Below are 18141 nucleotides of genomic sequence, written 5' to 3'. Positions count from 1 at the left end.
TAGACCTTATTGACTATTATTATCATTGACTAGTTCTCCCTTAAGAGAATCAAAGCCCCACTGACCTATTCAGGCTTTCCTCTTATTTGTAAATACTAATAATCAATCAGTGAATAGAAATACTGTGACATAGGGGATAAACCATTTAATATAAAATTGAGACTATTGTACAATCACAACAATCCTTAAAGCAAAGTTTTAAGCATTCCATGGTCTCAAATACATCTACATGTAGCATTCATTGAATAAACATGAATGCACACACATTAAAATTTTATATTTGCACACATATACAAACATGTGTGCACACACATCCATTATAGTTACATACACATGTTACATATCTATATCTATCTAGCTACACACCTACATACTCATATATACTGTACAACTTGGTAGTTTCAAGGAAAAAAGTTTCTACTTCTTTTAATTGGTATCACTCACCCTGTTCTAATCTATATGCCTCCCACTTTCAAATAGTTTCTTTTTTCCTGATACTGACCTACTCTAAACATTGTTAAAAAAACCCATCAATATGGGACTCCTTGTGATGCACTGCATCCTGATTAGAAGTTATTGAGCCATTTCTTCAATAAGGCTGCTGTACTTTGCCTCCAAAATCCATTGACATTGACTCTGTATACCCCCCAATTTTAAACTTTAGATCTCAGATGCCGTGTGTGCTGTGCTATGTCTGGCTACACTGCATTTAATACTGGCTGTCTCTTGGTTAAATATAATCTGGTGAGAAGTAAATTTAAAGATGTGTTGTGCTGGCATGAATAGAAGTGAGCCAGGAACTGTGAGAAACAGCTATTTTAAAAAATTGTCCAGAAGATGTTTTCGAGTAGCTGGTGCTGAATCCTCATGCATGTCTAGTCATATATACACTTGAGAACTGGGAGTAAACTGAGGGGGGAAAAATGCCCAGAATTGATATATCTCCTGCAAACTCTGCTTCTGGGCAGAAAAAAATCACTAGAGATGAGAAATCTCAGACTTGATCATTGAGGCCAATTAAATGAATTACTGTAGAAGAACTGAAGATAATTCATGAGTGACATCTAATCTATTCTAATTTAATTGCACAAAAACTTAATGTGGGTAGTTTCAGTGTCTGTAGTGTATTGTGTGATTTTATTTGGAGCAGCACCCTTTTTAGAAAGCTTTTCTGGGGACCTACAGTAATTTCTGAATTTGGTTGTGGGTGTGTAATCTATTGTTTTCCATTAGAAACCAAGTTATTAAAGAATGATAATGAAAACCCCAATAGAGATAATTGCCATTTTGCCACATGTACATTTCTTAGAGGGATACAAAGGGTCCTTCTGACCTGCAGGCATAAATTATAACTTATTGTCAAGAGTAATTTTTACCAGAAATAAATCTGTTAGTTCATGTCAGTTTAAAATGATATGCCACCAACGAGAGAGGAAAATTATTTAATTTCTTTTCACTGAAGTAACATATCTACCAAACCAGGTTTTAAAGAAAAAACAATGTGAACATTCTAAGATGGATACATAGTATTTAAAATGCAAGTACAGTCAGGTCATGAGGCTTATTATGTGGCAGACAGTGGCCTGGCTTGTGTACTTCAACAATGGGTCAAGGGGGTGTGAGGCACCACCTACCCTCCTTGCAGCAATTACCTGGATAGTGGGTATCAATGCAAGGAGGAGAGCAACTTCTGAGGTGTTCCTACCTTTCTCCCTGCATTCTGAAAGTGGGTGTGATGAGATGGGAAGTGGGCAAGGCCTCAACTCTCTTCAATGAGCCAGCTATCATACCAATGCACTGGGGCAGGTATGCTGTACCAGATAGAGGCCTCACACAGGATACTTCCACCATGAAGCGGAGAGGATCTGCTGTTGAGGTTGCTCCTGGGGTAGTGCATTTCACTGCTCCTTGCTCACAGAAAGCCCCAATATTTTCCATCTTTCTTAAATCTCAGGCAGAGAGTCTTTCTAATACAGACTTCCTCTTTATGTTATGCTTAGACATACATTAATCCTGCCTGACAAGGAATATATAATTAATATCTCTCAGGTGAGTGTTGTCACTCAAGTCTCAGCCATTTTCTTTTGTATGACACTTAGCAAACCACTTAAAATGTCTAGAGTAATATCCTTTAAAATATTATTCAGAATTGTCTTACATCTTCTTCAAAGGGGTATATTCAGAATTGTTACAGCCAGATGGTATAATGATCTTTATGGATTATCACCATGTTTGTCTATAAAGCTAGCTGGAGACGGAAAGAAATTGCTGCCCTTGATTGTCCCCTGCATTTGAAAACTCACAAAGAGGACTTGAAATGATTTACCCAGTCTCTAACATTGTACCTTTCACCATGGCACCTGAGTTTCTCTGTGAGGTTCCCACTGCAGAGTTTCCTTTAAGAGAGTGGTCAAGGTTTACTCACCACTACGACCTCTCCCTTCTATTGGAATGGGCAAGGGATAGGCTGTGAATCCACAGATTTCAGGGGAAAGTCCCATATGAATCAACCAAAAACGATACACTTTTTATAGATGTTTGGAACCATGCTACAGAAAATGACAGAGAATGATATTCCTGATATAGATTTCTATTGGATGGATCAAACAACCTACAGAAAGAATATATACTGTCTTAGAATCTATACATTTATAGAGTAACCTTTATATTATCCTGCTGATTTCATATTCATTACATTCTTTAGGGCTTTTCTATATGCACAAAGCCACAGCTGCCCACAGAGACTCCCTGTCTCCAGGATCCTCTGCCTTTTATTAGATACAGGGCACAAAACATGCAACCTTAACCCTACTCAAAACACAGCAATATAATACCTCTTCACATCACCCACGTAACATTACCACAAACAGTTCAAACAATGTCCGTAACATGAAGATTAGTGGTTATAGGGTAGGAAGCACTGCCTCTTTCCTGCATCTCATCAATGATGGTAACGATACCCTTTAATTATTATAGCCGCTCAGTGCTGCAGAACATCAAACCTAGAGTTACCATGTTTCAGGTTCCAAAAAAGAAGGCACTGTCAAAGGGGAGAGGCAGGGGAGAAGGAGAGCTGGAGAGGGAGGGTATAGTTTGGTGTGCTGGAGGAGGTACCCGAGGTGAAGGTACTCACTGGAGGTGGTGGTCAGTGGGTGTCAGGGTGGTAGGGTGGCTGGCACAAGCCCAGGATGCAGCGACAGCTGTCAGAACCTCTTTGTGGGACCCCCTCCCCAGGGCTGGGAGCCAGGGCCTGGGTGGGCAGGATCTGGCAGCTGTGGCTTGCAGGAGAATGGACAAATCAGTTGTGGATGCAGCTGATGTGGGACCAATCAGGAAGTGGATAAATTGGGACTCTTTCTGAGCTGCACTTTGTTTGCTCTGCAAAAATCCCAGACATTTCCTGTTATTTGAAAAATCCGTCTGGACAGAGAAAGGAAGATCAAAAAAGAGGCAATGCTGGGAAAACCTGGCTGTATGGTAACCTCAAACCTCCAAAGACCTAGTAGTGTGCTTCTCACAGCCCCTCTCTTATTGGCTGTTTTCTGCGCAGCCTTCCTAGGGCTACATTAACCCCTTACAGGCCAGTCTGGGGCAGATGCCCCATCACAGGGAGGGAAAAGGCAAAAAATGAATTGCAGCAGGGGAAAGCTAAGGTCTATATTGTTTGCATCTGGATTTTTTCAGCTTGTGTCACAACCTTCGTATTATTAAATTAGGGGGTTTTGTTTTTAAAACAACAGAAATTTAATCTAAAAATAAACACACCTTTCAAGAATGGTTATAAAATTGATGTTGTTCAAGCTGAGAGGACAGCATGGCTGCTTCCTGAGGCATTTTCATCTCCTGAGCAAGTAGGATTTTAGAGCATACATAAAAATGTATCTATAAATTAGAAGAAATACAACTGTCAGAAACAACATCTTTTTATTTTATTTCTTTTTTTAAATAAAGTTTGGAGTCTTCCTTTCTGTCAGAACCAGCTAGTTCCATCCAGCTACATAAGTGGAGGGTGGGGAAAGTAGTTGGAAATGACTACGGGGAAAATAGAGAGACGGGAGAAGAGCCTTTACTACATGATCCCCGGGGTCTTGCAGAAACCACGATACCCAGTATGGAATGGTTAAGATTCAGACACTCTTCATAGCATGCTCTGTTCCTAACTAGATACATATCTGAGGGTATGTCTACACTTGCCGGTAGATCGGCACTACTGCAATCGACGCAGCGAGTGTTGATTTAGCAGGTCTTGTGAAGACACACAAAATCGATGGAAAAGCACTCTCCCATCGATCTATGTACTCCACCTTCCCGAGAAGTGTAAAGGAAGTCGACGGGAGACACTCTCCCGTCAACACAGTGCAGTGTAGCCAACACAGTAAGTGGATCTAACAACGTTGACTTCAGTTATGTTATTCATGTACCGATTTACCACTGTAGTTATTTACCACAGTAGTGTAGACCAGCCCTAAGTGTATATCTACATGAAAATTAATGCTGTTCACAGGAATATATGGCCTAACTCAACTCCAAAAGAAATCAACAAAGATTTCAGTGGCAGTTGGATTATAATTATAGACTCATATAAATGTAAGGTTGGAAGGGACTCAAGATGTCATGAACTCTAGCTCCCTGCACTGAGGTAGGACCAAATAAACCTACACTATCAACAACGGGTATTAGACCAATGGTCCTCAAACTTTTGAGGGACCTCTGTGTGCACCCCCTACTAATTCCCCTCTGGAGCTGGGGCCAGGAGTGGGGATGCGGATCCGGGGTGGGGTGGGGTGGGGATGCAGACAGAGGTAAGAGGGTCACAGTTGGGGCCGCAGCTGGGGTGGGTCTGTGGCAGGGAGCAGTGCCGCAGCCAGGGGCCGTGGCTGGGGGTGGGAGTGGAGTCGCAGCCGGGCTGCAGTGGGGGCTGGCAGCTGGGCCCAAGCTAGGTGCAGATCTGCTCTTGGCTTAGTCCCCACCTTTGTCCCCGGACTAGGAACAGAGCCATGGCCAAGGCTGGGGGCTGGCGTGGGGCCAGAAGTAGAGCTGTACTGAGGCTGAGGCTGGGTCCAGGTGCAGGGCCAGAAGCTGGGGACATGGCTCGGGGCAGGACCAGAGCAGAGCTGGGGGAGGGGAGAGACTAGGTGGTGCTCCCTTCCTGCCCCCCATGAGGGGTGGCCTGGGCCGCGACGCACTCCCCCGAATGTTCCTGCTCACCCCCCTAGGGTGCGTGCCCCACAGTTTGATAATCTCTGTGTTAGACCAACCTGTTCTTAAAAACCTTCCCTTGGAAGACTATTCCAGAGCCTAACTACCTTATATTTAGAAAACTTTTCTGAATATCTAACCTAAATATCCCTTGCTGCAGATTAAGCCCATTACTTCTTGTCCTACCTGCAATGGATATGCAAAACAACTGATCACTGACCTCTTTATAACAGCCCTTATACATTTGAAGACTGTTATCAGATGTCTCCAGCACAGTCTTCTTTTGGGCCTATAGTGCACAAACAAGGACAGAGGAGCCAGTACATTAAAAGGAGTTTAAACAGCATGTGGAGAGGATCAGCAAGCAGGAAAGAAGCTGAATCCTTTCCCTGAGTATCACCAAGCGCTGTGTGGTTTGTATGCTACATCCTCTGCCACATTCTCCTTACAGTGACCTCTTGTTGGAAGCTGCATAATGGGAAATGCATGGAGTTTCCTCTACCCCTCTCCTGTGTATGTTACTGGCAGGAGTGAACTGTGGCCAGGAAATATACATTTTGGGAACTTACTAAATGTATTCCTTCAGTTATTTATGAAAAATAGTTAACATGCTGCTCAGTTCCTTGTATGCTGAATTTTAGCGTGACATGGATGTTTATGGCTGAGTAATACATTGCTGAAAATACAGGGCTATAGTGGAAATACTGACATAATCTTGACTTGAGCAACACAGACTTACCGTTATAGGTCATATTCCGATTCCCTGACCGTACAGTTGAAATAGCATTCATAGATATGAACCAATTTCCACTGAAGTCAATAGAGTTATTCCAGGAGAAAATTTGGCCCCATATTCTAGAGTGCAATTTTGCTAAAGACTAGTTGGATATAATGGTTGAAATTTCCTATTGACTTCAGTGGGGTCAGGATTTCACCCAATAGGCTCTTTCCATTTCTAATATTTTCTGTAGTATCTGGCTGGTGAATCTTGCTCATATACTTAGGATTTAGCTGATCGCCATATTTAGGGTCGGGAAGGAATTTTCCTCCAGGGCAGATTGGAAGAGGCCCTGGAGGTTTTTCTCCTTCCTCTGTAGCATGGGGCACAGGTCACTTGCTGGAAGATTCTCTGCTCCTTGAAGTCTTTAAACCACGATTTGAGGACTTCAATAGCTCAGGCACAGGTGAGAGGTTTTTCGCAGGAGTGGGTGAAATTCTGTGGCCTCCGTTGTGCAGGAGGTCAGACAAGTTGATCATTATGGTCCCTTCTGGCCTTAGTATCTATGAATCTATTAATCTAATGTCTATGGTTCTCACTCTCCTGTGTCTCATTTCTATTGTCACTGATAGTACATGTATTTCTGTCTGCCTTGCTTCCAGTATATCTTCAAGAATGCCTGTAACAATACAGTCAGATTCATGAGACTATTATTCCCTATTATGTCAGGTACTGCCCTGCATTTGGCTGAGACACTTACTGTACCCCATTCTAAATTAAAGTAATTAGAGAACTAAAGCCCTGGGAAGGGAGCCAGAACATGGAAATAGCAGAGATGCTTGTGATCAATAAATGAAGGCAAAGAATACACACCTCTTCTATTACGTAACGTGTACACAATTTTCATATGGATTTGTTTTTGTTTATTCAAGAGACAAAGAGCTGCTATTGGGTAGCAATGAGATAGCATTGTATGTCATGCTCTCATTATGTGATGTTCAATCTTTTCCTATCAAGTCAAGATGCCATCCTGTCAAACTCAATTACTCTCCCAGAGATTCCACCAGGTTACAGCTCTGACACATTACCATTTTTATTCATGGCTGATGTTCTGTGGAACCAGAAACACAATGAAAGAATTAGCCTATGATTGCAGAACATTGGTGTTACCAGCTTTGGTGTCAGCCCAGCATTAAAACCTGATGTCTCTTCTTTGAGTAAAACAATAGCTAGACAAACATATATAGGAAGGAGAGGCAAATAAAATATTAAATGGGCGGGAGCTGAGGGAACTCTTCCCCAGAAGATTTTGAAATACCTGGGTCTGCAATTTCTGACATTTAAGAAGATTGTAAAGCATTTTACATGCATTCTGTAGATATTTAGCTACATATCAAGTCGGCTGCTCCACTGAGTATTTTTAAGAATTGTTAATGAGAATAACATAACAATGACTATACTGGGCCAGACCAATAGTCCATCTATCATAGTATCCTGTCTTCTGACAGGGGCCATGCCTGATGCTAGAGAGTGAATATACAGAATACAGCAATTCTGAGTGATTCATCCCTTGTCATCTAGTCCCAGAATTGGCAGTTGGAGTTTAGGGACACCTGGAGCATGACGTTGTATCCCTGACCATCTTGGCTAATAGCCATTGATGAACCTATCCACCATGAACTTCTTATTCTTTTTTTAACCCAGATATACTTTAGGCCTTCACAATATCCCAGGGCAACGAGTTCCAAGGGCTGACTGTGTGTTGTGTGAAGAAGTACTTCCTTTTGTTTGTTTTAAATCTGTTGCCTATTAATTTCATCAGGTGACCCCTAGTTTTTGTATTACGTGATGGGGCAAATAACATTAACTTATTCACTTTATACGTATCATTCATGATTTTATGGACGTCTATCACATTCCTCCTGTGAGTGATCTCTTTTCTAGGCTGAACAGTCCCAGTCTTTTTAATCTCTCCTGATACTGAAATTGTTCCATACCCCTAACCATTTTTGTTGCATTTCTCTGTGCCTTTTCCACTTCTAATAGATCTTTTTAGATGGGGTGACCAGAATTGCATTCAGTATTCAAAGTGCGGGCTTATCATGGATTTAAAAAGTGACATTACGATATTTTCTGTTTTATTATCTATCCCTTTCCTAATGGTTCCTAATACTCTGGTAGCTTTTTGACTCCTGCTGCATATTGAGCAGGTATTTCCAGAGAACTATTCACAGTAACTTCAAAATATTTTTCTTGAGTGCAACAGTTAATTTATACCCCATCATTTTGTATGTAAAATTGGAATATTTTTTTCCAATCTGCCCAGTTACAAAGGGATCTCATAAAACTGGGTAACTCTTTGCAGTCAGATCATTGATGAGTATGTTGAACAACACTGGTCTCAGTACAGATCCTTGTGGGACCCCTCTATTTGCCAAAGAGAAAACGGGACTCCATGTGGGGCTAGCCTGCACACACCCCCAGCCACTTGTCCTAGCCTCTCCCCCTAGCAGGTGGAGCTGGTCCGAGCCCCCATCGCCATGTGGAGCTGGCTCTGCACCAGGCTGGGGCTGGTGTTGCTGCTCGCCCCCCTACACATTCCTCCACACCATACTATTTTGACAAAAGCGGGCATTTGTTCTGTTTGCTCTTGCCAACTGATGAAGTTGGCAAGAAAAACATGGGACAAATGCCAACTTTTCCAAAAGATTCGGGACAGCCGGGACAGGGGTTAAAAAAGGGACTGTCCCAGGCAAAACGGGACGTATGGTCACCCTATATTTGCCTCTCTCCATTGTAAAAACTGACCGTTTATTCGTACACTTTCCTATCTTTTATACAGTTACTGATCCAGGAGAGGACCTTTTCTTTTGTGCCATGAGTGCTTAGTTCACTTAAGAGTCTTTGGTGTGGGACCTTGTCGAAGTCCAAGTACACTGTATCAACTGGATCACCCTTGTTCATATGCTTGTTGGCACCCTCAAAGAATTCTAATAAATTGCTGAGGCATGATTTCCTTACAAAAAAAGCCATGTTGACTCTTCCCTATTTGTATTATATTTGCTTATTGATGTGTCTGCTAAATCTGTTCTTTACATTAGTTTCAACCAATGAGCCTGGTAGTGAAATTAGGCATACTGGCCTGTAATTGCCAGGATGGCCTCTGGAGCCTTTTTTAAAAAAATGGCTTACATTAACTACCCTCCATTCACCTGGTACAGAGGCTGAATTGAGCAATTTGTTACATACCATAGTTAGTAGTTCTGCAGTTTCCTACCTGAGTTCCTTCAGGACTCTTGGTGAATACTGTCTGGTTCTGGTGACTTATTGCTGTATAATTTATCAATTTGTTCCAAAATCTTATCTTCTGACACCTCAATCTAAGGCAGTTCCTAAAATTTGTCACCTAAAAGAATGGCTCGTGAGTGGGGATCACATTCACATCCTCTGCAGGCAGACTGATACAAAGAATTGACTTAACTTCTCTGCAACAGCTTTGTCTTCCTTGAATTCTCCTTTATCAACTTAAACATCCAGTAGCCCCACTGTCTGTTTGGCAGGCTTCCTGCTTCTGACGCACTTAAAAAAATGCTATTTACTTTTGTGTCTTTAGCTGTTTGCTCTTCCAATTGTTTTTTGGCCTGCATTATTATACTTTTACACGTGACTTGCTAGAATTTATGCACCTTTCCATTTTTCTCAGTGGGATTTAAATTCCAATTTTTAAAGGATGCCTTTTTTTTACCTCTGTCTCCTTTGCTCTGCTTTTTAGCCATGGTGGCATTTTTTGTCCTCTTATTATTTCTTTTTATTTGGGGTATACATTTATCTTGAGCCACTGTTATGGTGTTTTTAAATAGTCTCCATGTATTTTGTAGGCATTTCACCCCTGTGACTGCTCCTTTTAATTTCCACTTAACTACCTTCCTCGCTTTTGTGTACTTCAACTTTTTGAAGTGAAATGCTATTATGGTGAGGTTTCTTTGCATTTTACCCCTTACAAGATATTAAATTTAATTGTATTATAGACTCATAGGCCTTAAGGAACCATCATGATCATGCAGTCTGACCTCCTGTACATTGCAGGACACAGAACATCACCCACCCACTCCTGTAATCATAGAATATCAGGGTTGGAAGGGACCTCAGGAGGTCATCTAGTCCAATCCCTGCTCAAAGCAGGACCAAGCCCCAAATCCCTAAATGGCCCCCTCAAGGATTGAACTCATAACCCTATGTTTAGCAGGCCAATGCTGGAACCACTGAGCTATCCCTTCCCCCAACACTATGACTTCTACCTGAGTTACTGAAGTCCTTAAATCTTGATTTAAAGATTTCAAGTTACAGATAATCCACCATTTACACTAGCTTAAAGTGTACAAGTGACCCATGCCACATGCTATAGAGGAAGGGGAAAAAAAACCCAGGGTCTCTGCCAATCTGACAGGGAGGAAAATTCCTTCCCAACTCCAAATATGTCAATCAGTTCGACCCTGAGCATGTCGGCAAGATCCACCAGGGAAAGAATTCTTTGTAATAACTCAGAACCTTTCCCACTCTAGTGTCCCATCTGCAGTTGTTGGATATATTTAGTAACAGCAGTCATGGGTGGGTCATATGCCATTGTAGGCAATGTCATAATACCATCCCCTCCTAAATTTATCATTCTCAGCCTTACCGTAAATAAGTTCTTTTGCCCCCACTACTCCCTTTGGAAGGCTGTTCCAGGACTGTACTCCTGATGGAAACCTTTGTGTAATTTCAAGCTTAAACTTAGACATGGCCAGTTTATTTCAGTTTCTTCTTGTGCCAAAATTGGTCCTTAACTTAAATAATTCTTCTCCTTCCCTGGTGTTTATCCCTCTGATGTATTTATAGAAAGCAATCACATTTCCCTCATCCTTTGTTTTGTTAGACTAAACCAGCCAAGCTGCTTGAATCTCCTTTCATAAGGTAGAGTGTCTATTCCTCTGATCATCCTAGTAACTTTTCTTTGCACCAGTTCCAGCTTGAATTCTTAAACATGGGAGACCAGAACTACACACAGTATTCCAGATAAGATATCACCAGTGCCTTGTATAATGGTAATAATACTTCTCTATCACTACTGGAAATACCTTGCCTGATGTGTTTTAGGATTGTATTAACCTTCTTTACAGCCACATCACATTGGTAGCTCGTAGTCATCCTGTCATCAACTAGTAGACCCAGACCTTTAACCTCCTCTGTCACTTCCAACTAACAAGTACTCAGCTTATAGCAAAATTTATAGTTAGTCCCTAAGTGCATGACCTTTCCCTTTGTACTTTTTCATCCCATTTTCTATTACTCCAGTTTTCAAGGTTGATCTTATGGAGCAGTTCAGCTATATTCATCTTCTGGATCTATATTCATCTTCTATGCCCCACTTTGGTCTAAATCAAGAACTGCCTCTCCACTTGTGAGTTCCAGGACAAGATGCTCCAAGAAACAATCATGTTTGGTGTCTAGAAATTTCATCTCTGCATTCCTTTCTGAATTGATATATACCCAATCAATATGATTATAGTTGAAATCTTCCATTATTATTGTGTTTTCTGTCTTTGTAGCCTATCTAATTTTCTTCACAATCACCGTCACTATCCTGGGCGGGTGGTTAGTAGTATATTCCTACTGCTATACTCTTAATCATCAAAATGGAGTTTCTATCCATAGACATTCTATGGTACAGTTTCATTCATTTAAGATTTTTACTTTATTTGACTCTATGCTTTCACATATAGTGTCCCTTTCCCACCAGTATGACCTACTCTGCCATTCCAATATATTTTGTGCCCTCCTATTACCAGGTCCCACTGATTATCCTCATTTCACCAAATATCTATAATGTCTATTATATCAATATTGTGTAGGGCTGTCAAGTGATTAAAAAATTAATCGTGATAAATTGCACTGCTAAACAATAATAGAACACTATTTATTTAAATATTTTTGGATGTTTTCTACATTTTCAAATATATTGATTTCATTTACAACACAGAACACTGATGCTGGTGACGGGTTCTATTCAATAACAATCCAAAGTAGTGCAGACTGATGCATTTTCATTATCTGAGTCAGATGCCACCAGCAGAAGGTTGATTTTCTTTCTCGGTGGTTTGGGTTCTGTGCTTTCCATGTTGGAATGTTGCTCTTTTAAGACTTCTGAAAGCATGCTCCACACCTTGTCCCTCTCAGATTTTGGAAGGCACTTCAGATTCTTAAACCTTGGGTCCAGTGCTGTAGCTATTTTTAGAAATCTCACATTGGTACCTTCTTTGCGGTTTGCCAAACCTTCAGTGAAAGCGTTCTTAAAATTAACATGTGCTGGATCATCTGAGACTGCTATAGCATGAAATATATGGCAGAATCAGGTAAAACAGAGCAGGGAACATACAATTCTCCCCCAAGGAATTCAGTCACAAATTTAATTAACACATTATCTTTTTAACAAGCATCATCAGTATGGAAACATGTCCTCTGGTGAGTGAATGGTGGCTGAAGCATGAAGGGGCATATAAATGTTTACCATATCTGGCACATAAATACCTTGTAATGCCAGCTACAAAAGTGCCATACAAATGCCTGTTCTCACTTTCAGGTGACATTGTAAATAAGAAGAAGGCAGCATTATCTCCTGTAAATGTAAACAAACGCGTTTGTCTTCGTGTTTGGCTGAACAAGAAGTAGGACTCAGTGGATTTGTAGGCACTAAAGTTTTACATTGTTATGTTTTTGAGAGCAGTTATGTAACAAACAAACAAAATCTACATTTGTAAGTTGCACTTTCATGACAAAGATTGTACTATAGTACTTATGAGGTAAATTTAAAAATTCTATTTCTTTTGTTTATCATTTTTATAGTGCAAATATTTATAATCAAAAATAATATACACTTTGATTTGAACACAGAATACAATATACATGAAAATGTAGAAAAACATCCAAAATATTTAATAAATTTCCATTGTATTCTATTGTTAAACAGTGTGATTAATCATGATTAATTTTTTAAAATGTGATTAATTTTTTTTTAGTTAATCACGTGAGTTAACTGTGATTAATTGACAGCCCTAATATTCTCATTTAATGCCAGGCACTCTAGTTTGTCCATCTGAGTATAAGCACTTGTACATTTTGTCAATATTCAGTTGCTTGACTTCATGTGTTATATTTAAATGGGATTCTTTTACATTTGACTGTTCTTCACTAGCTCCTATCTGTACTTAACCAACTTCTTACCTTTCCTTTTTCCTAGGATATAGTTCCCCCTTTAATAAATTCACCCCTAAGTGATGTCTCCTTTTGAACTGTGTGTTCTTCTGTGCCTGTCAGCTTTCCCTCAGCCCTTAGTTAAAAAATTATCTAACAACCTTATAACTTGCCAATGATAAGCTCTTATTAATTATTATTATTATTATATCATCACAGAGGTGGGCAAACTATGGCCCGTGGGCCACATGTGGCCCACAGGGCCGTCCTGCCCAGTTTCTGAGCTCCCAGCCGGGGAGGCTAGCCCTCTGGCCCTACCCGCTGTCCACCCTCCCCCGCAGCCATGCCGCCACACGGGCAGCACGGCTTGCACCTGCCTACCTCCCAGGCTTTCTAATAAACCTGTCCTGCTGCTCTGAGCGGCATGGTAAGAGGGCAGGGAGGGGGTTGGATAAGGGGCAGGAGGTCCCAGGGGGCAGTCAGGGGATATGGGGTAGTTGGGTGGGGTGGAGGTTCGGGGTGGTGGTCAGGAGAAAGGGAGCAGGGGGGGTTGGGTAAGCGGTAGGGGAGTCCTGGTGGGGGGGAGGAGGGAGGGGGCAGTGAACAGGGGAGGTTGGATGGGGGTGGGGTCCTGGTGGGACAATTAGGGACAAGGGTTCCGGAAGGGGGCGGTCAGGGAACAAGGACTGGGGGGGGTTGGATGGGTCAGGGATCCCGGGGGGTCCTGTCAGGGGACAGGGGTGTGGCTAGGGGTTGGGGCAGTCAGGGCACAGGGAGCAGGGGGGTTGGATAGGGGGTAGAGTCCTGGGGGGGGCAGTTAGGGGTGGGGGTCCTGGGACGGAGTGGTCAGTGGACAAGGAGCAGGGGGGGTTGGTCAGGGGTTCTGAGGGGCGCAGTCAGGGGGTGGGAAGTGGGTGGATAGGGGCCAGGGGCCAGGCTGTTTGCGGAAGAACAGCCTTCCCTACCTGGCCCTCCATACCATTTTGCAACCCTAATGTGGCCCTCGGGCCAAACAGTTTGCCCACCCCTGTTATATCACCTTAGCAGCCATGTCATAAATATAAAGGGAAGGGTAAACCCCTTTGAAATCCCTCCTGGCCAGGGGAAAGCTCCTCTCACCTGTAAAGGGTTAAGAAGCTAAAGGTAACCTCACTGGCACCTGACCAAAATGACCAATGAGGAGACAAGATACTTTCAAAAGCTGGGAGGAGGGAGAGAAACAAAGGGTCTGTGTCTGTCTGTAGTTGTCTTGGCCGGGGACAGAACAGGAATGGAGTCTTAGAACTTTTAGTAAGTAATCTAGCTAGGTATGTGTTAGATTATGATTTCTTTAAATGGCTGAGAAAAGAATTGTGCTGAATAGAATAACTATTTCTGTCTGTGTATCTTTTTTGTAACTTAAGGTTTTGCCTAGAGGGGTTCTCTATGTTTTTGAATCTAATTACCCTGTAAGATATCTACCATCCTGATTTTACAGGGGGGATTTCTTTATTTCTATTTACTTCTATTTTTTATTAAAAGTCTTCTTGTAAAACACTGAATGCTTTTTCATTGTTCTCAGATCCAAGGGTTTGGGTCTGTGGTCACCTATGCAAATTGGTGAGGCTTTTTATCCAACATTTCCCAGGAAAGGGGGGGTGCAAGTCTTGGGAGGATTGTTCATTGTTCTTAAGATCCAAGGGTCTGGGTCTGTAGTCACCTAGGCAAATTGGTGAGGCTTTTTACCAAACCTTATCCAGGAAGTGGGGTGCAAGGTTTTGGGAAGTATTTTGGGGGGAAGGACGCGTCCAAACAGCTCTTCCCCAGTAACCAGTATTAGTTTGGTGGTGGTAGCAGCCAGTCCAAGGATAACGGGGGTAATATTTTGTACCTTGGGGAAGTTTTGACCTAAACTGGTAAAGATAAGCTTAGGAGGTTTTTCATGCAGGTCCCCACATCTGTACCCTAGAGTTCAGAGTGGGGGAGGAACCATGACATGGTGGCGCAGCGGTGGGATTAACCTGAAATCATTTTGAGATCCAGTTGAGATTTTTTGAACTAGAAATACAGATTTTAAAAAGGAATTTTTAGGAAGTCCAGAAAGCAGCTTTGAAACTGAAAGCAGCTTGGTTTCTCTCTGCTTTGTGGCCAAGCAGAGACAAAAGGGGATTATCTTGTGAATTGCAGGTTTTCTTTGCCTGGAGGCAGGGTACTTAACTCCTGCAGGGAAATTCACAGTCTTCCAACCCAGAGGTTTTTTTTTTTCTTTTCTTCCTAAAAGTAAATAGGGTGTGTGTGCTCTACCCATTTGCCTGGAGACAAAAGTGGCAGGGGTTTTTTTTAGGATTTTGATTTTTTTTTGTTTTACAAGGAGCACAGGTTTGAAAAGAAATTTTTTTTCTTTGGGCTGGGTAAGCAGGTTTCCAAGTAGTTGGAGGTTTTTTGCTTTAATTTGGGCCCAGAGCAGAGACAAGGGAATTGTCTTTTTCTGTAGGCTGACAATCACTATCAGAGAATAGGTATTCTATTCCAGCACAGCAAAATTTTACAGCCAAGTTTTGTTTGTTTATTTCTAAACCTCGGGTGTAAAGTTAGTTAAAAACAGAGAGGTTAGAATGGCCAAATCCTCGGCTCGACTACAGCGGGAATTAGCCAAATTTCAGGCTGAGGAAAAACAAAGGGAACATGAAAGACAGATAGAACTCATGCGGCTGGAGAAGGAGGTACAGGAGGCTGCCCACAAGAGGGAAATGGAGGCAAGGAAGCATGTGGAGGAGATGGAGAGGATAAAGGCCCAGCAGAATATACCAACAAACCCTAGCAATCCTTCTCCAGGTACCACTTCCCATCCCAGAAAGTTCCCCACCTACAAGGCAGGTGATGATACTGAGGCCTTCTTAGAAAACTTTGAAAGGGCCTGCCTTGGGTACAACATCTCTACTGACCAATACATGGTAGAGCTGAGGCCGCAGCTCAGTGGACCCTTAGCTGAGGTGGCAGCTGAAATGCCTAAAGAACATATGAACAAGTATGAACTGTTTAAATCCAAGGCGAGAGTCAGAATGGGGATAACACCCGAGCAGTCTCGTCGGAGGTTCCGAGCCCTAAGGTGGAAACCAGACATGTCATTTACCCGACATGCCTACCACATTGTGAAACATTGGGATGCCTGGATATCAGGAGCAAGTGTTGAATCTCCAGTAAATTTGCCCTTCCTAATGCAAATGGAACAATTCTTAGAGGGTGTTCCTGAGGAAATAGAAAGATACATCCTAGATGGGAAACCCAAAACTGTAATCGAGGCAGGAGAGATTGGAGCCAGATGGGTGGAGGTGGCAGAGAAGAAGAAAACTGGTCGCAGTTGGAGCGGAGACCAGAAGGGACCACCCCAGACCACACCCTATTACCGGGGGCCGCCCAAAGCCCCACCTACCTCCCAAAGAACCCTCCAGATCCCTTATCGTCCCACCACCCCGTTCTCCAGCAACCCTCCTCGCCCCAGTGACCTGTCAGCTGGACGATGTTTTAAGTGTAACGAGCTGGGGCATGTAAAGGCCAACTGCCCCAAGAACCCCAACAGATTACAGTTCATTGCACCGGAATCACACCAGAGGTCCACAGGCCCAGATGCCTCCCAGATACCCTTGGAGCGGAGGGAAACTGTGAGTGTGGGCGGGAAGAAGGTCACCGCGTGGAGGGACACCGGAGCACAAGTGTCAGCTATCCATGCTTCCTTAGTGGACCCCAATTTAATCAACCCAGAGATCCAAGTGACGATTCAACCCTTCAAGTCCAACTCTTTCAATTTGCCTACAGCCAAGTTGCCTGTCCAGTACAAGGGCTGGTCAGGAATGTGGACTTTTGCAGTCTATGATGATTATCCCATCCCCATGCTGTTGGGGGAAGACTTGGCCAATCACGTGAAGCAGGCCAAGAGGGTGGGAACGGTCACCCGCAGCCAGGCTAAACAAGCCGTGGGGCCTAGCTCTGTTCCGGAAACTTCTATCAGGGCCTGGTCACAGGTGATGGACCCGGACCCCAGGCCAATGTCTGCAACAGCAGTAGTGGATCCAGTCCCAGAGACCCAGACGGAACCAGTCCCAGAACCGGAACCAGCCAAACAACCAACACCAGACCCCGTGCCAGCACTGAATCCAGTACTTGCAACCTCAACACCAGAGGGCCCCACCGAACCTGAACTGGCAGCAGCCGATAACCCTACACAAGAGGCTCAGCCGGAGCCTGAATCCCAACATAGTGCAGCAGCGGAGAGTGTTTCACAGTCAACAGAAACAGCTCCATCCCCTATATCGCTTCCAGAGGGACCAAGCATATGTCCCCAATCCAATGAGGAACTGATGTCTCCAGCATCAAGGGAACAGTTCCAGACTGAACAGAAAGCAGATGAAAGCCTCCAGAGAGCGTGGACGGCGGCACGGAGCAACCCACCGCCTCTCAGCTCTTCTAATCGATCCAGGTTTGTTGTAGAAAGAGGACTTTTATACAAGGAAACTCTTTCTGGGGGACACCAGGAAGACTGGCATCCTCAGAGACAGTTGGTAGTTCCAACTAAATACCGGGCCAAGCTCTTGAGCTTAGCCCATGATCCCCCTAGTGGCCATGCTGGGGTGAACAGGACCAAAGACCGTTTGCGGGGGGTCATTCCACTGGGAGGGAATGGGCAAGGATGTTTCTACCTATGTCCAGTCTTGTGAGGTGTGCCAAAGAGTGGGAAAACCCCAAGACCAGGTCAAAGCTCCTCTCCAGCCACTCCCCATCATTGAAGTTCCATTTCAGCGAGTAGCTGTGGATATTCTGGGTCCTTTTCCGAAAAAGACACCCAGAGGAAAGCAGTACATACTGACTTTCATGGATTTTGCCACCCGATGGCCGGAAGCAGTAGCTCTAAGCAACACCAGGGCTAAAAGTGTGTGCCAGGCACTAGCAGACATTTTTGCCAGGGTAGGTTGGCCCTCCGACATCCTCACAGATGCAGGGACTAATTTCGTGGCAGG

This window comes from Lepidochelys kempii, chromosome 4 (genome assembly GCF_965140265.1).
Source record: "Lepidochelys kempii isolate rLepKem1 chromosome 4, rLepKem1.hap2, whole genome shotgun sequence".
Lineage (NCBI taxonomy): Eukaryota > Metazoa > Chordata > Testudines > Cheloniidae > Lepidochelys > Lepidochelys kempii.
Note: the sequence above shows the minus strand (reverse complement) of the source record.